The sequence below is a fragment of the Manacus candei genome, unplaced genomic scaffold (genome assembly GCF_025592945.1).
Source record: "Manacus candei isolate 608988 ecotype Guabito, Panama unplaced genomic scaffold, ASM2559294v1 h1tg000023l, whole genome shotgun sequence".
In the NCBI taxonomy this organism is placed as follows: domain Eukaryota; kingdom Metazoa; phylum Chordata; class Aves; order Passeriformes; family Pipridae; genus Manacus; species Manacus candei.
The window spans coordinates 18,312,845-18,337,094 of NW_026138071.1; the positions used below are offsets into that span (position 1 = coordinate 18,312,845).

At 43.9% G+C, this 24,250-nt stretch overlaps 1 protein-coding gene across 2 annotated transcripts in view; it reads right to left on the reverse strand.

Moving 5' to 3' along the window:
• Positions 1–24,250, reverse strand: part of KLF7 (KLF transcription factor 7) — a 67,961-nt gene that overhangs the window by 37,537 nt on the left and 6,174 nt on the right. The window lies entirely within an intron of this gene.

A 24,250-nucleotide genomic window follows, 5' to 3' on the forward strand; every position in this document is an offset into this window, starting at 1 on the left:
GTTCAACAGTCACTTCCATATGAAACAATCCTAATGGACCCATTGCCTGGCCACATGCAAACAAAAAGTCACTTCTCCAAATAACTGCTTTCTCTTCCTTCACAAACATTAACTTTCACTCCAAATTTAACTCAGCGTAGCTGGCTGGGGCCCAATCTGTTCCTAAAACAGGACAATTCTGAAGTGTAGCATTTTAAGATAGAAGACAGAGAAAAACTTCCAGTGACACCACAGTTTGTTTAAAGGGCCGAGAGAAGGAAAGGAGACAGAAAAAAATGGGCTACTGTCAGTTTTAGAGGGATTTTTGGCACATTTGGTCAAATGGGGCTTCCTGTGTACAGGACACCGGACTTGCACACAAACACACACGCATACCTTATTAAAAAGTAAGTGAAGTTGCAATCAAAGAAGCTGCCACATAAAACGTGTTTCTGCATCTCCACAGCAGTGATCACCAGTACAAGCATGGGGGGAGCCTTCTACGTGAATGTGCCCTATTATGAGGTGCCCTGAGCTTGCCCAAATAAAGCCTCCAGGCACCATCACACTGTCCAATGTTCTTCATAGCCAACAGTATAAACTTTTATTGTTTATAGAAAACCATCTGCTCTAGTTTCATGAGCTTTTAATGGAGTTTATTAGCACTGTTTTTCATTTCTCACTGCCTGAAAGAATAGCTGGTTAATACCACCACTGTGATTTCACAGGACTTGTATCTAACTAATACTTTTTAGAAACCTCTGAAAACTACTCCTCAGAGAACACTTCTAGAGATATTAAGAAAGGGATTTTTGGCAAAAATTTTGAGTCTATGCGAGCTGGTGACCCAACTATATCTCAATCTGGAGAGTCCATCATCTGATCAAGAAATAAAAGCTTTGTATGACTAGAAGAGACAGAGACTTCTGCCTTCTGCGTACAAAGGTCCCATCAACAGGAGTGTAAAGAGGCCCCACTCAGCTCTCTAGGAGCTACCAGGTAATTCAGGTTTATTACTTTCAAAGCTCCTATGAAGCAGCACTGCTGGTTGCAGATACAGTGTGGTGGGATGACTTTCAGAGTTCTCAGTGAAATCTGCCACGCTATTTTTATCTGTTGTTTCCTCTTAAAACAATAGTTGATTATAGATCTGAGCTGTAGAGATGGACTTGGACAAAAAGCAACAGAACAGCAATATATGCAAGCGAGATGCCATACTTCATCACGTAGGTTATTTTCAGAGGTATGAGACTGCACAGTCCTGGGGGTGGGACATTTATCAATTGTACTTGCCTTTAGCAAACTTTCCATTTTCTTTATAAGGTGTATTTCTGGGACCATAAGAAACAACTTCAGCTAGAAATCTGGTCTCTCCCCAGATAAGTCCTAATGGGTTTTGGGAGAAGCTTTCCAACACGCCCCACAGTCTTTCAGGAATAAACCCCATCACCAGAAGAGGCAATGCTTTTCAGTTCACCACATCATGTAATTTGGGCTTTCTGGTCCACTTAGCCTTCATCTAGTGGGGCAGAAACAGGTTTAGGGCCTAATAAATAAAAGGCTTCCAGAGGAAAGAGCAAGCATAATCACAAATTAGGGGTGGAAAGGGGGGCAGCAGGGGGGATGAGAGAGAAGGACTCAAGGCCATTAAATCTGATGACAGTGACATGAAATTTCAATTGCTGTGGGATCAGAAAGCTGCATGCCAGCTCTGGGCTGCCCGTGGAGGGGAGGCAAGCAGGAGGTGCTGCTCCTTTAAGGCATCACTACCCCATGACAACAATAGTGGGTCTGACAGTTTTTTCCAGCTTCACCATTAATTTTCCATAAAGAGCAGTTTCTCGATGAGCCCTTTTCAGGCAAAGCCTGATGCTTCAGAAACCTGTAATTATTCCTGGCTCCCCCCTCCCGCAGCCACTGCACCTGTGCCATTTCAAGACACCAGCTGGTCATGTCTTGCCTTCTGCCTCTGAAATCCAAAACCAGTGGATCAAGCCCATCTCCCCATAGAGGGGGGAGAAAAACAACTCCAAGAAACAATATAATGAGGTCCCTCCCTCCCAGCCCCCTCAGCCTCTTCACCAAGTCAATAGCGGGGAAGAGCCTAGCAACACTGAGCCAGAAAAGCCCTGCACCTAATCTGCATGGCAGACAAAGCCTGGCGAGGGGCTACAGCCACAGCCCTTCCTTTACCTCCTGCCAGGGCCCTACCTGCTGCTGCATTTGCCGGAGCAGGCTATTGCCCACAGAAACAAAGCATCTTTCCCCATATGCACTTCCCAGCTTCTGCCAAGTACCTTATGCGACCTTCTCTCCTTGCGGTCCAAATCACCCAGGGAGTGGTGGGGAAGGGTTTAGAAACCAGCCTGCTTTCTTCATTCCTGCCCTGGTATGACAGTTTTTAGGTCAACTAAGCCCACCCCTTGCCTTGAGCTCTGAACTGGAGAAACCAGTCAGGCTGAGACCACCAAGGTTCCCCACTCCAGCCTGGTGGACCATCACAAGAGGCAGGAGAGCTCTCCATTTCCACAAAGCCATTTGCCAGTAAGTGCATCAGAAACTATCAATATTTTTTTTGTGGAGGCAGCAGGATATTGACCACTACCCACAGAGATATGAACCCAAACAGTTGAATTCAAATGATGGTGAACCCCTGTAGATCTCCTACTTCCACTACAAGTCTGGTAGGAAAATGGTTCAAGAATATCAAAGATAGCAGTGAGATGCTCTTGTCATAGTGCTGCTTGGATGTCCAGCTTCTCCTTAACCATTCATGCAAGAGAGAGGGAGCTTTGTGTAACACACATGACATTAAGCCTGATGATCCTTTGGTTGCTACGTTGCAGGCAACTTGGTGGGTATTAAAATTTCTTACCCAGTGCCTGTAGGATTTACAGCAGTAAAGACTTTAAGAATTGCAATGGGAAAAAGAAGATGGTTCCCTTCAGGAACACAAAAAGAAGATCAGTAAGACTGCTGTTTGCTGTCAAGCCAGTTTCACAGGCTCGGGATAAAAAGTGACCCACTACTTCAACCCATCTGCCCTGATTAATGAGGGTCATTCTCCTTGCACCTTGCTCCTCAATTTAACCAGTTAAAAGAAATGATGATTCATGGCTGACAAATCATAGGATGTGACTTTGCGAGACCCCACACACTTGCAGAAAGCCAGACAGAAAAGGATGGCAGTCTGGCAGTGGACAATGTTGTCAAGGCCTCAGTCTGATTTTTCAATTTTGGATACAATTGAAAAAAGGCTCATTTCCCCAGCAAAGGAACATTTCCATCACCTGTGTTTTCTATGTGTAGCTCTGAACAGCTCTTCTCTCCCCATATCATAATATCATCCCAGTTCTCTGGGGCACATATAGCAGCAGAATACATGTAAGCTGCACACCATGACACTTCCATGTGCAGTACCAGATCCTTCAGACAGTACAAGACAGCTACAGCTACAGTAGTGCTGTCCTATGCCTGGTAAGGACCTACTTCTTGCTAGTCCTTTCAGAGTTTGTAGTAGCACTGATCCAGGAAAACTCAGTGTCCACTAAGGTATGACCTCAATTCAGACTCAATTCAGAAAGGTATGACCTCTAATCTAGCTTCATTCTTACCCCTAGAGCCCATCTAAAGTTCATATACTGAAAGTAAAGATTATTTACCAAATACACCTGCCACTAGGAAATACAACACAAGAGAAACCCCGCCCGTGTGTACCTCTGATAGCAGAGATGTGATACGCATGTACCATTTTCAGCACAGCTTAGCAGCTACCTAATTCTGAAGCCAGCAGAAATCAAGTTTCACTACTAACTGCAACAATAACATGACAAATCCCAGACTTAGCAATTCCTCCCAGACTTGAAAATACTCAGTTTGGCTCAGAGAGCCTAAGTTTTAGGGAGTCTGTCAGCTGTCCAGGTTAAAGCACAACCCAGAACATTCAAAACCGAGATATGAAGGAGCTGGAGTCACCACTCATGATGTTCATGTTTGACTCTCCCCCAGAGCAGAGTCAGGAGGAAGGATCTAGCTGGGACAACCACCATCATCAATGTGCCAAACCTCAAGGCATTATAAGGTACCCAATGCCTCTGTCTCCCCTTTGGAGAGCGATGGGGTAAAGACATGGCTGTAGGCCAGGAGCCTTTGCAGGGACACAAGTCTGGCATTTGGGTTCAGGTCCAGACAGCTCTGGAAAACCTAATTCCAACTGATGACCCAAGATAAACTCACAGTTCCCAGGGTATAAATCTAAACTTGCTCCAATGAACTCCAAAGAACTAGCCTTGGTTGACAGCCATGTTGTGCATTGGACTTTGACCCATACATATAGGTTTTTGAAAAATCACAGGTCACTTCAGAAGCACCTGCCTATGCTGTGAAGTCTTTAACTCAAACTCCTGGGCATTTTGCACAGTTAAGACAGGACAATATGGCAACAGTAAAGTTCTGCCAAGGGTAAAAGAAAGCACAAACATTTATAATAATTTGAGGACAGAAAGTCAGGAAAGACACCTTATTAGCAGGTTCACTGAGTTCCTCTGTTTTATTGATGCTCAAGTATTTTATAACATCTTGATTCTGAATTTTTCTAGTAGATCATGAGAAGTTCTTATCTGGAAGTGCTAGTTCCTTCTAAGTGCCATTTTACTGCAGATATAATTGGACATCAAGCACTGGACTTGGAAGTTATCCAACACCTAATTAAGAGGTTGGATACTTAGATCAGGTTGTGACAGAGAATGAAAATGTCTAATGTGGTTGACAAGCAGGTCTGATCTACCAGCTCTGTTTACAGTACTTGGAAGGATTCTCTTTGTAATTTACACAAGCAAAGCAGAATTATACATGCAATAGTGAAGGTCAAATTTCAACCTCCATCACGACCCCATTGCTTTCCACTGGCAGGTAAAAAAGGGGCTTCATATCTAACTTTAAATAACTGTGAAAGTCTCAAGACTGAAAAGTAAGAGAAAGCATCCTCAACCTGAGGACAATTCAAAACAATAATACTAAGGGTAGTGCTACCATAGTTCACTCAAGCTCAGAGCAAACAGGTCCAGTGCTCGGTGTCAGTGTTTCTTTCTGCAGAAAAACAGCAAAAGCTTTGAGCTACAGTGGCACTTGTGTTGCTGACACCAGAGGCAGAAACTGAACTGGATGTTGTGGGGCAGCCCTGAAGTTAAGAGGCATAATAGATTCGGAAATTACCTGCCTTCCCTGAAATGCCATACTATTTTTTTCCTTGACCCTAAAACAAGATTTGAAAGATGCATCTTCTTCCCACTGCCAAAAACCTTCATTACTTCCCGAACAACAACGACAAAACCCAATACTCTTGCCCATCTATTCCAAGACTGTCATCTGTTCCCACCCAGCTGCCAAAACCTCCAGCTTTTCCTCTTGGCAACCTCTACTGGGCAGTTGCTAGTCACGAAAAAGCTGCAGCACATCAGAAGCTTAACATTTGGGACAGCATAAAATAAACAAAATTTTAGTATTAAAATAAGTAGTTTTACAAAATACACTTGGGAAAAATGGAAAACCACAGCCTGAAATGAATAAATAGTAAGAAAAAGCTTCAGTCAATAGCAAATAATCTCTATTGCAAAGGTTTTAAAACAAAACTAGTCATGTGCCAGCACATCTTGCCTACATGTTTTATAGTTCACTGGAAAAAAAAAAGAAAGACAGAGCTAAAACCATTTTTCAGGTATAGTAATAAGACACTTAGTGACAGCTACCTTGTTGTAAATGTTTGCATGCGTGTTTCTAATTCCTTGTATATATGAAGCAAATCAAGTTAACTGGATGGTCAACTAACAGGCTTTGCCAAAAGTAAAAAGCAGGCACAGGCATCATCAGCAAAGACCATATGATATGCAAAGATTTGTCTTCCTGTGGTAACTTCATCATATGCCTGAGCTATCAGGCCAGTCCTCTTTAACACCGGCTCAATGGTCACACCGGCCACCAGAGTCTGCAATGGACAAGACTATTAATTCTTGACTATGCTACCCAGGACTCAAGTCTCTGTTTGCTAATTTCTTCAATACAATAATGGCCTGTACCCATTTTCCCTCTTGGTCTCAGCCCAAAGAATGAACTGTTAAGGAAATGTATTTAGCCAAACCAGTCCATTCACTGTTATTCATGCACAACAGCACTCTTAATAAACTCTCCTACCATGACCCAGATGGTTTTCTCCCTGGATGTTTTCCACTTCTCTTATACTTCTCCAGAGCATAAGAAATTGTGAAATCAGAAGCCTCAACTGCATTCAGCAAAGACAGATTTTAAAGTAAAAAGTTCTGTGGATTTAAAGGACAGAATCACTACCTTCACATGAACACAATTCATTTTTCTGTTGCTCTGAGCATGATGTAAACAGAATTATCAAAGACTTTGATCACACTCTAAAGCTCAAAGCGTCAAAATCCCTTTTACCATAAATTAGCAATTTTCATCAGCAGAAATGGGTGGTAAAACAAATGTCTCAAACAGAAAAAAAGTCTGAACCCATAATTCTAACCAAGGAGTCAAACTCAAGATTTGTTACAAACTTAGTGATAATAAAATATATCTTTATCTAACCAATATTCTTCTAAATGAACAAACTGAATTTGTTCACTAAAAATCTGTGGTATTTGGGCCCTAAGCATACAGACCTTCAGTGCACTGGTTATGAGATACTGAACAAAGGACTGCAGCTAAGCGTGGCTGAATTTGATAGGCATCTAGATAAAAAAAGAAAAAAAAGGATGAAAGAAATCTGCAAACACTGAACCAGGGCTTTGGAGGGCTTTTGTTATTTTTTTGACTGTTTAATAAAGATAGGAAAAATATCTGCAACCAGTCACAACAACAAAAAATAGCATCAATGTCAGCAAAGGATTAAGGATAGCCAAATCATGAATTCAAAAGTGCAGGCAGTTCATTGTGCTAGTATCAAAATATGATAAAAGCCATGTGTGCGAGTACACCATCACATGCCCTGCATGCTGCCATGCTGCCATGCTACAACAAGTAGCCATACAATGATCACTTGAAAAATTATATATAAAGTAAGAGTGTTTCAAAATGTTTCTGAAGAGAGCATTTATTTATATAACTACCTTGGGTGGCTTTGAGTGAGCTGGCTAGTGGCCCTCACTACAAACTTTTCTCCAAACTTCATCAAGCATGTATTTAACCTGTTGTTGTCCAGTTCGGAGGCAGCTTTAATTTAGCATTATAAACAGTAAAAAGGCACAATTAGCTCCTTGAATTGTCAGCCCTAGCTCCCACTGAAATCAAAGGATCAGGTTCAAAGCATGCCCCAGAGTGTGGTAAACTTCTCACAGGAAATGGATATGCAAGAGCAAATGCTGACGGCTGTGGAATGTACAAAGTAGAGCAATATTTTAGGTCTCAATCCTCAATTAAGATTCATCCTTAGAAAGTATTGCAGTGGGGTTACACAGCAGAATTGGATTCCTTGTAATTACTCTGGTTAGGTTCATGAATGAAAAAATGTACTCTTTAGAGATGTTTTAACAACCAGAGATAGCTTAACATTTCCTACTCAACAGCTGACACAAATGTATACACCAATTGTGTTTGTGCACTCTCAGGCAACAGCATATTCATAAGCACAATTCATCACAATTAGCTTATGAAATCAAACCTGGAGATGTGATCGATACACTCAATATACGGTATGTTTCGCAAGAGTCCTGGCTTGTGAGTCATCTCGTCTGCTCTGACCTAAAAATATATTAAACAAGAGGATGCATAACACTGAATTCCTAACCCAACAATGTGCAATTCCTCAAATTGACTTTGTGTGATCAACATTTTTGTGCTGGGACTACTGTATTTACCCTGTACATGACGCCCATTCATTATCACATGTCAGGGCTCAAAAAACCTTTTGTATGTTCCCTTTTGTATTATTTTTGGCTGTGGGGAGGAAGAGGTGGGGACCTGTCTGGGAAACAGGAAGCAGGAGGAAGGAGGGGAATGCGTTGTAGAAAAAGGGCAGAACAAAAAAGAATAAAAGAGCATTTATACAATTTCTAAATGATAATAAACATATAGGACCAAAGCCTGCCTCCAGCCATGTGGGGAGCAGCAGGCTGTTTGGATGAAGTTTAAACTTTAATGGGAGCACAGCAACTGTCCAAGCATGTTTACAAAAAGCCATTTGCTGCTTTTTTCTTTGATTTTTTTTTTTTTATTCATTTGGGCAATTTGTTATCTTGCAAGAGCAAGAAGATGCATGTGCTACTGTGATAAATACGCCAATCTGGGCAAGGAAAAGAGAAGACAACAGACTTGAGTTTCACCGTTGCACAGAGAAAAAAAACTCAGACTAGAAACAAAGCAATGGGAAGCACAACCGGATTCTCAGTTGGGGTAAATCAGCACAGAGCAGCCCTTATTTCATGGTTCCTGTTTACATCAGCTGAGGACCTTGCCAACACTCAAACTCCAAGAAATTCTGCTCTTGATTAGCCCCCTCTAACTCTGTGGCTTACACTAAGCAGAATTCTACATGTTTTTTGATGGCTGGAGATGGTTATTTTATATTACAAATATTGTCTGCTTTATTAGGAACAGTGTGACCCAAATGGAAAAATAGGAAGAATTTAAAAACAACACCAACTTCAGACATCCTAATACTTGGATTTGTTTCTTTTCTCTCCCTTTTTTTTTTCTTTAAGTTTTGAGTAGTCTGTATGGGGTATTCACAAACTCGTTTCTGCCACTTCTAGGCCAGAGTTTTCATCATCTGTGCATAGAAACAACAGCCTTCATGCTTGAATGTCCCACTGCAGGTAAATGTATGTCTCACTTTAAAGCCAGGTACCATCCAAAGGATGCTCTCTTACAGTCAAGGGTGTTTTTAACTGTTTTTCTTTTCTACACTGCTCTGTCAAGGCTCTTGTTCCAGAACTCTAGCCACCAGAGATTTTGATCAGCCTCAAAATCTCACAGGCAGTGCACTCAGGCTCTTACACACCCTGATAAAAGCAGCATGGTCCTCTTTAACAGCAATTTGTGAGAGCACGTTGGTAAAAAGCCTGCCCGTACTGGCCTAACCATTTAGAAGCAACCCAGGCAGCTGCCCAGAGGCATCTGAGGAGACCTATATCCCCCAAATGCGTTAGATTTAAAAAAAAAAAAAAAAAAAAAGGAGATCTGGCACAGCCTTTTGTGGATATCATTAGCAACTTAAGGTGCACTCTCAGAAGTGGACGAGGCACTGCTCGCCCCTCATGAAAGGATCATGAGATCAGCCTCATGTCAGTGCAGCTTCCATGTACAGTGCAGTCTGTACAGCTACTGGTTGCAGCATGGCACGTGAAGCCAGGACATCCCATGAAAAGCCCTGCCACTCATTGACTTGAGAAAACTCAGCAGGTCAGATCCCAGCTGCTCAGATTCAGCACACCTCTGTGAGCCAATTTACACAACCATGGCTCTCACACTGGCTCACTCTCTTCAGTCTGTTGGCTGTGGACACCCACCCAGTTGTTATGATTTTAATATGCTGCAATATGAAAGTGCTATTTCAGGACAAAGTTATTAATAGCAATGAAGCCAGAAAACAGCCTAGAAGGAATGCAGTGTCTTGGCATTCCTGGAAGATATGACGACTTCCCAGCATCCGAGAAACCACCATGGTTAATTCAAGATGTTTCTGTGCACAAGCCTGTCTTTTGTTAATATATGATAAGCCACCATGACATGCCTTCATACGAATGCCTGTATGGGTACCAGCAGACTCCCAAGTCCACAGAGACTACAATGAAGAAAGGCCCAAAGGGTGGTACTTTGTTACTCTAAGTAGGCAGGTGAAAAGCAGAGGTTGGGAGCTGTGATGAAGCATCACCAGAAAGAGGTCAGAAGAAGCTCTACACTTCCTGAAGGAGGTGAAGGATGGAAAAGGACCTGTGTAAGCCTTTCTCAGAAACCTGTCTGACTCTAGGACCTCAGAGAGGCTCTAATTTTCAGCCTTCCTTCCCCTACAAGCACTCCTTCCTTCCCTTGTTTCTTCACACTGCATCTTCTCAGCAACACTCTTTACTTGGGCAGGAGCCTCACAGTCAAGGCAAGTCACTGTCCCTTTTCATGCTCTCTCTTAAACCTTCTGTTTCTCCTGGCAAAATATTCTTGGAAATGTATTGGAGGATACTGTGGAAAACACCAGACCCTGCCACAAGTTTATGCTGGCACTTTTCCCCTAAATCTAATGGGGAGGTTCCCAAATTAATTCCAGGTACATCACTGAGCACAACACTCACCACCACCTTGCCGAGGTGATACCCTATGAAGGCATCTCTCCCTGGCAAGGCTCTTGGCATCCCTTCTGCCGGCACCCACACTGCTGACAGGTTTTCCATGCTTTCCAGCCCCATCCCTAAGTATCCTCCTTGAGCAAACCGAATGAAACTCAACATAGTGTCTTTCCCTGAGAGGAAATGGTCCAAATGATGCCAGGAACTGGAAGATGTCATGTTCACAGCACTACAGCCTTATCCATTAAACGACCATAGAGAGATCCAGCTCACTACCGAACATGCACTGCAGGGAACTTGGTCCCTCACCACTCTCCAGAAAGGAAACAAACAAAACCCACTTACCAACAAGCAAAAGAGGAAATATATTGTAGTCATTATAAGCCCAGCAGTGGACATGTTATCTGGCATATTTCCAACTCAGACATTTAAAAAATGTAGTTAGTTTACTTTAAGTATCCTATTTCCCCCGATTTCCCTCTTCCACTCTACTTAAGCCCATAGAGCATCTCCCAAGATAAGCCTGCCTTTGTGGTTTGGCTTTATACCACTCCTTCCCTCTATTGTCTTTCTGAGATGTGATTGAAGTCTCCAATGTCACGGCTTGAAAGATTGTGGCCAGGTTCTCTTGCCATGGTTTGTGGGAAGGGGATGAGTGGAACTGAGGAAGGACAGCCTCTCCCATTGCAGGGGTGGCGGGGGTCCTGTCTCTCATGGTGTAACCAATCATTCCCAGCATTTTGCTTATCATCAATACTGTTTAACTAAAGCCGTTTTTAGTAGCCCGCAAAAGTGGAGTCTGTAGCCAGCTACTGTCATTCCAAATGCTTCAGGCCTCTGTCACCATGCTCTGGTACAATCTCTGCAATAGCAAACACAAACACTGTGTTTCCCTAAGTACAAATTACAGCTTTGGGAAGCTGCAATTTTATTTTGGTTATAAACATACAAAGGTAGGCTTTCTATAAACATACAAAAGTAGAGAGGAGGAGCCGCACCAGAGACCACAGGCTGAGCCTCTGTTTCACAGGGAACATTCCCGGGAGCACTCTGCTGCTTCACCTCTAGTCAGCTCTGCTTCCCAAGTGGTTAGCTTCCCAAGGAGCTGTGCTTCCCAAGTGGTTGCATGATATCAGAGCTCAAGTGAGAGCCAAAATGCTTTGTGGCCAGGGCTGCTGGAGAGATCTGCTTCAGATGCCTCAGTCCAGGAACTGAGACTCAGAAAAAGAAACACACACAAACTGTGCTTCTTTAGCTATAGGCAGAACTACTGGCACTCTATGCATTCAGGACAATTTTCCAGGCATGACTTGTGACTTGGTTGTCACTCTGAGTCCCTGCAGAACACATCACAGCACTTCTGAACACGTGAGCTCTGCTCAGAGCACCTTGGAGGTGCTCCTACCGTCACCAGAGCAAGCTTCCGGGGGTTTCCTCCACTTCAAGTGTCCCTAACCCTTCCCTGCTCTGCAGATGTCCCATCACTACCCAGCTCCAAGCTTCTGACACCTGCCAAAGAAGCATGATACCAAATTGCCCCTTCAAGCCCCTGAGTGCCCCCAGGCACTTCAGTTCTCCTGTCAAGCCTGTTAATGTGTCCCTTCCCTGCCACAAGTAATGATGCACTCCTGGAAGCAAAAACTGCAATGAAAGTCTTCTCTACATGTGAGCTAAGAGCTTTCTTTGCCTCATACCATTTTTACTCATAAATATAATATCAAGGTGATCGTGTTCTCCTCAGACTACTCAGAGTGTTCTGTAAGTAAAACCTAAAAGTGGCAATTTATCAGATGAAAAAATAAAAACCACATTCAGTTTCTCCCTACACTTAAAAATGACCACGTGCAGTCTCTGAAGCAGACTGATCTTTGTAACAAGGTCATGAATATCAGCTGAGGGGGCGGGGGGAGAAATAAAACCACCCTGCACATGTTTTTCCTTCTGTGCTGCTTTCTAACTGATGTTTTGCTCACTTTCTAAGCAAAGAGGAAGCCTCTCCTGTTCCCGTTACCCTGTGTTTATCCACATTCCAGCAGCCAGTGGCTGCTCCTCCAGGCGCTCTCCAAGGGCAAACAACTGGATCTCGCCACAATGCAATTTTGAACTTGAGCCACATCCAGCTCTGAGTGGGAGTGAGGTGGGAGCCCTGTGAGAAGAAGCGATAGGGGGAGCGGATGGTGAGGCACCATGAAATCTTTTGAAAGCGTCGCTCCTGCAGGCTTAGACAAAAAGCACAGCACACCCTTTGCCTACTGAAAGGCCCGGAAAATGCACTTTAGGAGGCACAGCCTTAGGAGTCAGAATAAATCCTCCCAGATGTCCCTAGTGACAAAGCAGCCCAATTTGATCAATACAGCAGCATTATTAACACTGTGCTGCCTGACATGAGGATAGTCATATGTTCTTGCCTCTGCTAAGCGTGGGGGAAGGGATGCTAACTCCTACAGCAATTCACAGGGGAAAAGTCTCTCTCAGAATCATTAAGACTGCACAAAGAATCTCTTACCCATTTTCATGGAAGCTGCTTTTTTTGGGAGAGCTCTGCTTCATTAGTATTGATCAAGCTCAGGTGGAATCCCAGAAATAGTATGTGCTTTATGGTTTTCTCAAAAAGAAATTTTGTTTTTAACTACTTTAGAATCTCTATCTTCAGGCTTTTTTTCTCTGCAGGCCCAAGTAACCTTCCTTTTGGGGGCTGGGTACAGACACATAAATGTAAGTGGTTAAAAACAAAAGGCAGGACTTCATGATTAGCAAATTTTGAACAATGATTACGAGAATTAGGGATTGAGTTAAATGCATTTGGATTCAAGCAGAAATAATGGTAGCAAAAAGGGGTGTGTATGCGTGTGTGTGTATATATATATATATATACACACACACACACACATATATATATATCACTGCCCCTCCTGAGCCCCATCCAGAGCCATGGCCTTTCTGTGTTTTTACAGACAATCCTGGTGAGTAATTCAGAAATTGGCAAAAGAACAGAAGGGGAAGAAAAACAGTCCTAGCTAATCACCTGCTTTAACCACAGCCAGCAAATTTGAGGATTTTGTAAAAACTAGACCCTGTGTGTGTCTCGTGACAAGTTTGCAGAAGGCTACAGAAGTACTACCCCTATGCCAGGTGACTTGGCGTGGGAGAAAACATAGAAAGACATTCTTACCCACAAAGAGAGGCGTCATCCATTGTTGGAAAACAAAAACCCACCACAGAAATGCTGCATCAGCACCACCATCTTTCTCCAGCACTCATCTGGGACAACACATTGTCAAAACCAGGGAAAACAACAGACTCACTCTCCCCACCAGGAAGAAATCCTACCATTCATTCCCTCTGCCACTTCTTCACCAAAACCCACCAAGACTATCAAATCCAAATCTGTGCCAGGGAGGTGAAAAATGCTGAGTTTGAGCACATCCAGGCCACTTCCACGCTGTGTCTGTTTCTCACCAGAGAAGTGTGGTGCTTCAGAGCTGCTGGCACAAAATCCTCCCAGAAAGGGATGCTGCAGAAGTGTCTAGACAAACTAAAATTAAAAAGAACAAATTATATGACACTGCCCACTGTCTGCACACCAGGGCCAGATTCTCAGAGGGAGGTGTAAGTAGCTAGCGCCATAGCTAGTGGAGTCATCTTAATTTACACTGAGCAAGGATCTGGCCCAGAAAAATATTCCTGTCAAGTCTGCAGCCAAAAATTCCTCTGCTAGACCACATTCCACCAGTTAAACTGCCAGAGAAGACAACTGCAGAAATAATTTAATTAAAATGGAGATCAGGAAGCTGCTATCCTTTTCAAGCTCTGCTCGACTTCCTTTCTCCAACAACTGAGCACTTGGGTGTCCCAGTTTCCCAGCCTGTAAAATGGGCACACTACAGCTTCCCCGCTTTCTGAGAGCAATGGTTGTGAAGCATCTCATCTGTTCAAAGCCCAACCATCAAATCAAACAGATATGTGAATGCTCTAAACCTCTGGGTCTTGGATGAAAGGGTATGTATTTTTCTCTGCTGAAACAGCTCTGTCATTGCTTCTGGAAAATTTGAGCTTCAAAAAGGCAACCTGCAAGTTCTGCTTCCAAGACTGTAGGTGTCAGGTTCTGTGACTTATCGGGGTACCGCTGAGCATTTTTGCTGCTCCAGACTGCTCAAATTTGCCAGCACAGACCCTTGTACACAAGTGAGAGTTAGGCAGAGAGGGTACTGCTTTCCCACAGTTTTCTCAATTCATATTTTATTTCTGAACTTGAACTTTTGTTCTGATTAGCATCTGGATGGACAGTGAATTTTCTGCATATTCAACTCTTCCAGGAAGTCATTAGGTGGAAAAATACTCCCAGGATGTAGACCAGTGCAATCACATGATCGAGTTATAAGAATGGTGCCACGTGGTGCCTCATTGTAGCAGGTCCTTTCTTTGTTTTCACTCCTTAATTTCTATTAAAACATTTCGCTTTTTACATGCTGGTCTGTAGAATCATTAGCAACAACACATGGTTTAGGACCTGTTTCTTTACAGTCCTCATGTTCCACGCGAAATCCCTCACAGATAACCACAGCTTAAGAGCTTGCTGAATAAAGGGGAGAAAGATGACAGTTTCTGTGAGAAGTCTTCACAGAGGCAGAACCAAGGAAGAACCAGCAGAGCCCCGCTGCCTGCAGCCAGCTCTGTGCCTCATTGCTATCTGATGAGGCCCCACTGTTTTGTTATAACTCCAGCAGACCTGTACGGGGCAAGCAGCTTTCCTCCTGCACCCATCTTCTGAAACAACAGGAAAATACTTCTTTGCCATGCAAGCAGCCCAAGCTGACTCAAAGGAGCAGAGATGGTAAAAGCAGCACAGTGGACAAACACAGAAGGAAGATCCAGAGCCTGGGGTGTCCCGACAAGTGAACTGGAGAGCGCCTCACAGTCCAGGGCAGCTAACGTGTCCAGTGTCCCCCCTCCATCTGTTCTCTGGCTCAGGCAGGCTCCTCTGCCTTACACTCGTGGATTTGGCAAATCCTTCTTTAATGCAGCAGTGCCAGGGTGCAGGGAGCCACATTGCTCAAGGCCATCACAGCCACCCACCCCAGTGGGTGGTGGCAAAGGGGGGGACCCTCTAGAGGGACAGCAGTGGGACCCCACCACAGACCATGCAGCGTTTTGGGCAGATCTGCTCCCTGCCCACACTGGAGCAGCTCCCTTTGCTGAAGAGCTGTGCAGCCCTTCAGCAGGACCTCAACAGGGTGGAGAGATGGGCAGAGAAGAACTGTCTGAAGTTCAACAAAGGCAAATGCAGGGTCCTGCACCTGGGGAGGAATAACCCCAGGCACCAGCACAGGCTGAGTTGCTTTCCAGCAGCTCTCCAGAGAAGGACCTGGGGGTCCTGGTGGACAAGCTGTCCATGACCCAGCAGTGTGTCCTTGTGGCCAAGAAGGACAATGGTATCCTGGGATGCATTAGGAAGAGCATTGCCAGCAGGTCAAGCAAGGTGATCCTGCCCCTCTACTCAGCCCTAGTGAGGCCACATCTGGGGTGCTGTGTCCAGTTCTGGCTCCTCAGTACAAAAGGGACACGGAGTTTCCGGAGCGGGTCCAGCAGAGGGCAACTAAGATGACTGAGGGACTGGAGCATCTCTCTTACAAGGAAAGGCTGAAGGAGCTCAAGGTTGTGGAGTCTCTCTCACTGGAGATACACAAGAACCATCTGGACACAATCCTGTGCCATGTGCTCTGGGATGACCCTGCCTGAGCAGGGGGGTTGGACCATATGACCCACTATGGTCCCATCCAACTTCACCCATTCTGTGATTCTATGAAGAGAAGGGCAGAGGTGTGCTGGATGGGCACTGAAGTTCAAGGGGTTTTTACCCTCTAACTGTGATCCAGTGTAAACACCCACCTCACATCCATTAACCACAAAACCAGTGGTCTTTAACTAACTAACCAGCATATAGATACTTTCTCGCAAACAAAGGTCAACAACGCACAGCAACCCTAACAGCTTTTCCCAATACTAATACCACCCCACGGTTATATTTGTGCTTTTAGGCTCTTTAAAATGCTGAGATCTTTCATGACTCACTGTCAAAAGCCAGCACTTAGAACCAGCTACCATCAAGTCAAGTCATCAGCACCAATTTGACTTCATCCCATTTTAAGTCTGTTTCATTAAACAAACAAACACAAATTTGGCACCAATTTTTTTGTTTCCCTTTACTGTGATGGATCACAGCCCTTGCTATAAAAACATGCTTAATAAAAACAAATTGGAAAACTAAGGAAACTGATAAAAAGCTTTGATTGTGAAGAAAAGCAGGGAAAAAGGCTTAGGGAGGAAATGCTACACTTTTCTGTGATGCCAGCAGAAAGAGGCAGTTTTTCAAGAAAACCACACAGCAGCAAGAAATAAATCCTTCAGATTGAATTTGGAAAAACACAAATTAAAGCATTCATGGAAGAAACAGCAACACAACATGCACACCTAACACAAAGCAGAGATCCAGTAAGGCTGAAAAAAGACCTAGAACAGATAAGACACAGAAACCAATATAGCTTCGAGGACACATTCTTAGCATCTGATATACAGGAAAACTGGAAGGAACACAGAGATGGAAAGTATGACAAAACTGAAAGGGACATGCACCTTTATTATTATTTATCAATCTGTTCTGCAGTCAGTTGTAATCTCTAGTCAATGAGCAGGGGTCTCATTTCACATTTAGATAAAAAATTCTTGAAAGAGTTAATACAGATGAAGATGGGGGAAAGCTCTGTGCAGCTATAAGCAGGGTGAATCCAAACAAAGCAACAGACTCATAGAGAAGAGAGAGAATATGGGAGGGGGAGGAATCAGACTCAGGTAGCAAAGAGAACACCCCGCTAGATATCCCTCCCCTAAATTGGGTTTTAGCGCAGGCTTCCAAGGAAAGCAGGGCCTCATGCTAGGAGGATTTCAAATGAGACTGGAAAGCACCACTGAGGCATACATTAAGAAATGGCATCTGGGCAGAAGTACTTTATGATCTAACAGTGCCAATCTCCAGGCTGTTTTTTTTTTTCTGGACCAGATCTGCTTATATGCTGTTTATTGCTGCTGGATGAAGGTAGTGATCAAAAATGCTTTTTATCATGTGCACCCTGTTCTTGAACCTAATTTGCCTTCAGAATTAGCGGGTAAACCCCCTGCTGAACACAAGGTCTTCCCTGACCCTTCTCTAACCTCAGAGGACAATCTGCAGTCAGAATGTGCCCCCCATGACATGACATGACATGGACTTGCTTTTGGTTCCAGTCAGAGCAGGAGGAAGCCCCACGTCCATGAACCTGGTCTCTCCTCTGACACACATTTCCAACAGGACACACAGTACACATGTGAGGGACTCTCGAAACGAAACATGCCTGGCCATCCATATGTGCACACGCGGGAACCCTTCTTGACTCACATTTACACTACAGCTTTTTGACATCATTAAAACAGAGCAAAAAGGTATCAAAGAAGATTTACACAAGTGGATTTTAATGTCAAAAAAGGCTATTCTGATAATTTAAGTCTCACCGCTGGATGACACAGCCCACTGAAGTGCACAAAGGACTCCTTTAGACACTCATTTATAACCACTTTCAGGTTGGTTTTCACTCTTGGATATGAAAGTCGGAGGGTAAATAACAATGGGATTCTTCCTTCTATCCATGCACTGAGACTTTTAAGAGACCTCTCTCATCTGTCTTCATTTCCCAGATGGGTATGACCGTCCTGGGGGAAGCAAAGCCCACACCAGACAGCATTTGGGAGGCTACATTTAGCTCTTAGAAACATCTTCGCATCCTCTCCCACAGCCACATTTTCTTCATTTGGAAAACCAATGAAAACAAATCATGCTACATCCTCTGCTTTATAGAGGACAGCTCAGGACCTCCCACTCCTTCTTGGAAAGAAAATTTCTTTCCGGTACAGTTTCCATTGTTTATTAACTGAAGGTGGGGGGACAAATGGTATTTATAGGATGCCTAAGGCCATGCTCACTATAAAACAGGAATAAGTCAATACAGCTAGAGCACAACTTAGTGGCCTATGGTGTAACATTTTAAAAGCTGTACTTTCTCATTACGGCACTTGAGAGTATCTCCTCTCGCCAACACGAGTGGAAATACATTTGTAAGAGCCATAGAGCAGCAATATTGTTTTAATCAAATCATTAACATGGGTGTGCTGTTTTCTGCCCACATCCTGATATTTATTCCATATCCTCACAAGACCTGGGATTTGTACAGACTACTCTCCTGCAAGGTGTCAAGTAACTTCATGGAAACTGGGCCAGTGCAAATTCATGTATCACCAGTGGCAGATCTGCACTCACTGACTGATCTGAAATCCCCAATGTGATGGGGGTACTATTCTTCCCATTTACAAAGAGAAACAGCATTCAGAACTGAATGCCAAAGGTCTCCTTGACCTTTTCCATTTAAAGAAATGGACTCAAGACAGAAATTCCCATCTTGTACCACAGCGCAACACCACCTGCCCAGAGATGCAGTTTGCTCAAACAAAACACTGACCAAATGGCATATGGTATAGCTCTCACTGCATGAAGATAATCCATACAAGACAGTCCCAGTGAGGAGGAGCCTTTAACCTAGAGCATTCACTCCGTGTCCAGTTCAAAAGGCACTCAAGACTTGGAGTCATATGCACTGAAGCTATTTGGGAGTAAGAACCCACCCACCCCCTTGCTTCCCTTGCTCTCCCTCACATATGTTCTTCAAAGAAATTAATTTCTCATGTTAGAAAAAGAATTCCCAGTGCAGCCTTTGTAGGGCTCTGTGCACCTACTGTCATTATTCTTGGCACTCAGAAACAACGCTGGGAAGTCACCTGTTTACCAAGTCCTTTACACCACAAAGTAACTCTGCATTGGCATTCTTCTGTTCTTCCTCAAACAACTGGGGTTTATTCATGTTTTAAACAAACCACCAGAGTTCAAAAAGCCCAACACAAGCTAGGCACACTCAGTAAAGAGTATTTAAACTGTGTACCCTGAAACTTATTTGCCAGCATCCAAGAAAGATTAATAAAGGAGTCACTTCGGAAAACACAAAACTATCTTGAGTTAACAGAAAATCAGGGCTGCCTGAAGAGCATGAGCTTTGCAGCCAGCTCTGAAGTACAGCATGGTGCAATGGGACCAGGCTGTCCTGGAGGAATGCAAACCAAGCAGAGCAAGGCCCTCATGATACCTTCTTAAACCCCAAAATCTGCCCAGATCCTGAAGCACTGATCCAAGCAAACATCTTCATCCAGGAGGCACTGGAGACAGGTATTTCAGCCTGTGTCTGGAAGGTTTCAACCTGTAATCAATGCAAGAAACAGGAAAGCTCCCCCTGATCTTAACTGTACAATTAAACACCAAAGACTCATTCCCTCTAAAAAAAACCCCTCAGGTTAAACCAGGATCTTCCATTTTCAAACACTGCATACAACAATCTTTCTTTGCACTTCAAAAAACACAGGATAGCTAGAAAACTACTCCAAGTGACGTCATTTACCCTAAAATTCTCAAACCTGCAAGAGAAGCACCTGACAAGCTCTCTCACTGGGTCATGTCAGCACTTAGAGCAGTCTGCCTCTTCTTCCAAGATACTTCCAAATGCTTCCTTCCTCTAGTCTGATCAGACAGAAACTTGCCTTACTCTCCCTACTTCACTGCAACACCCACTGCTCTTTCATAGGTTTCTTAAAACCCCAACTCTCACAGGGTTCTGTTTACATCAGAACCAGTTTTCTCAGCACCAAAACCAAGCTCCTGGTTTCCTCGATTATGCAGGAAAGCCTACTAATGTGATTTTACACTATCCTGAAAGATCAAAACCCCAAAACAAATAGAAGAAACACATATCTTGGTAAGAACCTGATGTACAGCAACCTTCAGATGTTCACAACCACTCTGAGGTGCTGGTACAGCTTATGAACAGCTGGGGGAGGATTGTGACACCACCAGAATGAACTGGGACAACAGCATCAGGTGGAGACAGAAAAGAGCTATTTTAGCCTAACTTGCTGTATTCCCAAATCAGTCAGTTCAGTGTTCTTTGCTTCTCCCTTAATATCTTAAAATGCAGACACATTTAAAAACAAAATCAAGAGACACTGAACTTCATCCCCATCTGATCTAGACACTAATGAGGGAGGGGTTTTTTTCACTGGCACCGATTTTCCATTGTGCAGCAAATGCAGCCTCTCCACTGTCCACGTGTCAGAAACAAAGCCACTTCTGGCCTGATGCTTTCCATATGAAACACTAGATCCCATCTTTCTTCTCCCCTCTCCCTTCCTCCTTTCCATACTTAATTACTCACACAGCAGCTGTAGTAGGATGCAGATGAGTGGAATGTTTTCTTCGGAGCAGAATAAATTTTCCAGGCTGACAGGAGAGGCCAAAAGAAAGAAAAGAAAAAAACAAACCCCAAACGAGAATTATTTAGTACTTTTCACCAGCTCGAAGCAGGCAGCAAGCTCTGCAGGGTTGGTACCCTTCAAACCACCGTGTAGACACAGGAAAAGAACAAAGCCCCTGAGCCACTCAGCCCACCCTGTGCCCCGGGATATGGGGCACCTCAGATCCAGTAATAAACCAGATGTGCCAAGGGAGGGCGGGCACAGCACCTCACTGGTGACCAGCAGTTGCAAGGAGATGAGGAAAACGTGTGACTGCACTGCTCTTATGCATCTTGTGTATCAACATGCCTTGCCAGGCTCTTTCCAGAGCAAGGGAGAGCAGGCACCCAGGTTAGAGATCAGAAGTACCCAGACACTGCTCACAGTATCACGTAGTGTTGTGTCTGCAGTTCTCAAAAGATGCAACAGAGTCACAGGATGCAGAGAGTCTGGATGCCTTTTACTAGCCAGATTGCTAATAGCTGGGAAATATGAATCAATGTTAAGGGCACAAGACTTAAAATGAAAAGCTAATATTGACAACAGAGCGGAAGATGTCAGCCAAACCAAGTCTCTCACACCAAAAACAGTGCCAGGCCCTTGGGAAATTCTAGAAAGTACAACTGGTTGAAAGACTTCTACCAAACGTTCTCAGAAAAGAATACCTCTTTGTCCAATCTGAAGTGTTTTATTGGAATATATATTCATTTTGGAGTAAAAACATTATCCACTGAAATTTCACACACCCAATATGTAATCTGAAAGGGCAGACATGAGTCAAGCAAAGCAGTCACTCAAATCTGGGTCTCACACCTAAGTGCTCTGATGTGGTCGGTGTCCCTTTTGGGTGTAAAAAGCAAGCAGACAGGAGCATCTCTCACCCCTCCTACTCTTCCACCCACTGAACATTTTTCACTATGGCCTTTGATCGCTGGAACCTTTGTTTTCCATGCAGCCCTGGTGGAAAATAAAGGCAGGCAATTAAAGGCAGTCCCCTACTTCACCCCCACCAGCACAAAGCAATTCAGCACAATGCCGATTCCCCTCCTGGGCTATAGTGAAGACAGTCAGCAGAATTTGCAAATGTTTACAAACTCAAGAACTTTCCTTATGTTTGCAAGTGAACTTTGCCCACTCCAGAGTCAGGATTAAAACCAAATACCTAACACCATAGTAGCCCACTAGCAGTTAAAGCATTTTTTAAGTTTAATTTACTTGTCCTGCCATATGCATTTTTCCTCACCACACAATCTAAACAAACACTCGTTTTCACTGTGATTTTCAATCACTTCAGTTGCACCATAAGAATGCTGCAGTGCCAGAGCTGCAAAGGCAGCAGGTGGGCAAGATGACCCTGTCCAAAAGACAGAAACCCTGCTTCCAGGACTTTTTGAATTATAAAGATGGAGATACTTCCACTGATTGCACCTTCTGTCAGAACATGCTGGTTTACAAAGGTCCATCATGGTCAAACATCAACCCTATGTCAGCATGGCTTTAAAACTGACCTTGTGAGGCTACAGGTTTAAGGGCAGGATTTGTACAACAAGACACTAATTGGAATGTCTCAGAAGAGCCTCTCACAAACCAGTGTCCTTCTCCTTCGCATCCTTCCCCATCAATCACACTGTCTCCCAAGCTTGCCCATGTCACTGTCTACTTCTCTAGCCCATGCAGAGTAGGAGCCGTTGACCCCCACATATGATTTAAACTCCAGCTTTGCACTCAGGCCCACAATGCTGGGAAATAACATAAGGATTAGGACACACAAGACATGGCCTGTAAGCATGATGTTCAAAGCTATTATGACACTTAAATGTATGGCTGCTGGACCTTCAGCAAGCACTAACAGGCAGTCTGTGCATAAATGACTCAGACTCACTAGTGTATGTTGTACAGTACACCACATGCATCTTAGCAGTTCTCCAAAAGTAACACATGTAATGAATAAACAGTTGCACTGAGTGGAAATTCTCTGAATTGGAAAGGATCCTTCACATGCAAGAACAGGGAGTGGATGAGTACCTGCTTTAAAAGGATTAAGAGTATCAGAGCAGCTTAATATGAGAGTTCATATACTGAACCTTTTAAAGAAAAAAAATTCCATGCCCTTCTGCCTGACGTTCCTACACTCAACTCCAACACCTTCTAAAAAACTCAAGAAGAGGTCAAATCAGTGCTATGCACAGGTTGTCTCAAAGACACCACAGACCTCTGGGAAGGGGGATTTAGCTTACCTTTCAGAACCTCATTTTGATTTTTTCACAGAGGCAATGCCGCACCCCACGGAGGGTTGCCTGCAGAGGAGCTGTCCTGCACTTTCAGCACGTGCCAGCTCGTGTGGCAGGATCTGGGCCCGCAGCTCCTGAGGGGCTGGCTCCCATCTCCCCATGGCCCAGCACAGCCGCCTCCTGCCCCAGCCGCTGTGCCCGAGCACCACAAACCCGTAACACGAACCCCCACAGCAACCCTACGGGAACAGAGGAGCTGTCAACTCATCTTGTAACCGAAGAACTGAGAAGCAAAGGTTTGGAGTCCTGATTAAACCCAAGATGCCTAACAATCTTTGAGTATAAAGACTGAAGTACTTTCTTCTAAGGAGGGAAATGGGATGCCTGCTCTCACAGGCAGCCTAACAGCCAAGCAGTCTTCCTCACCAGCTGCTGCCAGAGCAGGGGTGACAAATACAGCCTGGTGAACACAGCAATATGCGAGCTTTTTCTGATGTACACACCTATCCCTATAAATGCCCCAATAATGGCATTTTCTTAATGCTGCTGGAATCAAGTAAGAGTTGGAAATCCCATTACTTTTATTTTCGAGAATAAGAGACAACTAAACAAATCTTCAGTGGCTCAGATATAAGGAAAGTATAAAGAACATCAAATTAAAAAATAAAAGGTCTGTGACTTTAAAGACAAGCTCAGTGTCTTGGGGACCAGGAACATGATTTTTTTAACTCAAAGTGGCAATGCTGGGGGGAAGCTCTTTCCCTAGCAGATTTGTTTTAATTTTTTGCTACAGAATCAGCTGAACTCTGCAGTTCAACTAAATCCAGACTAATTTTGACCAAGACAGAAGCACCCATACTACAAAAAGGACCTACGGGGAGAAGAAATTCAGCAGTTCAGGTGGGTGATTCCTGCCACTTGAGTCTGAAAGATATCACAAAAATGGCGCTCCCAACTCCTGAGTGCTGCTGGGAGTTTGGAAGTGGTGGACACATTGTAGATGGATAGATACAAAAGGGAATGGGCAGGAGGCACTTGAGAGTCCAAGGAAACAGAAAGTAAGAGGGACTCAACACCATTCTCGAAAACACCTTTATTAACTATCAAAATTCAGGTTTAGCATCAAAAAAGAAAACTGTCACCAATTACAATACCTGCAGGTAACTTTTAATGAGGTTTTGAGCATGGTGATCAAAAGCCTACAGTTTTTCTTCCCCTCTGCAAAATTAGAGGAACTTGATAGGGGATGAGGTGTACTACTACCCAATTGCTTAATGCCCTGAACACCAATGTTGCTCAGTCAGTGAGCAAAACCCCTTTGTTTCGTAAGGA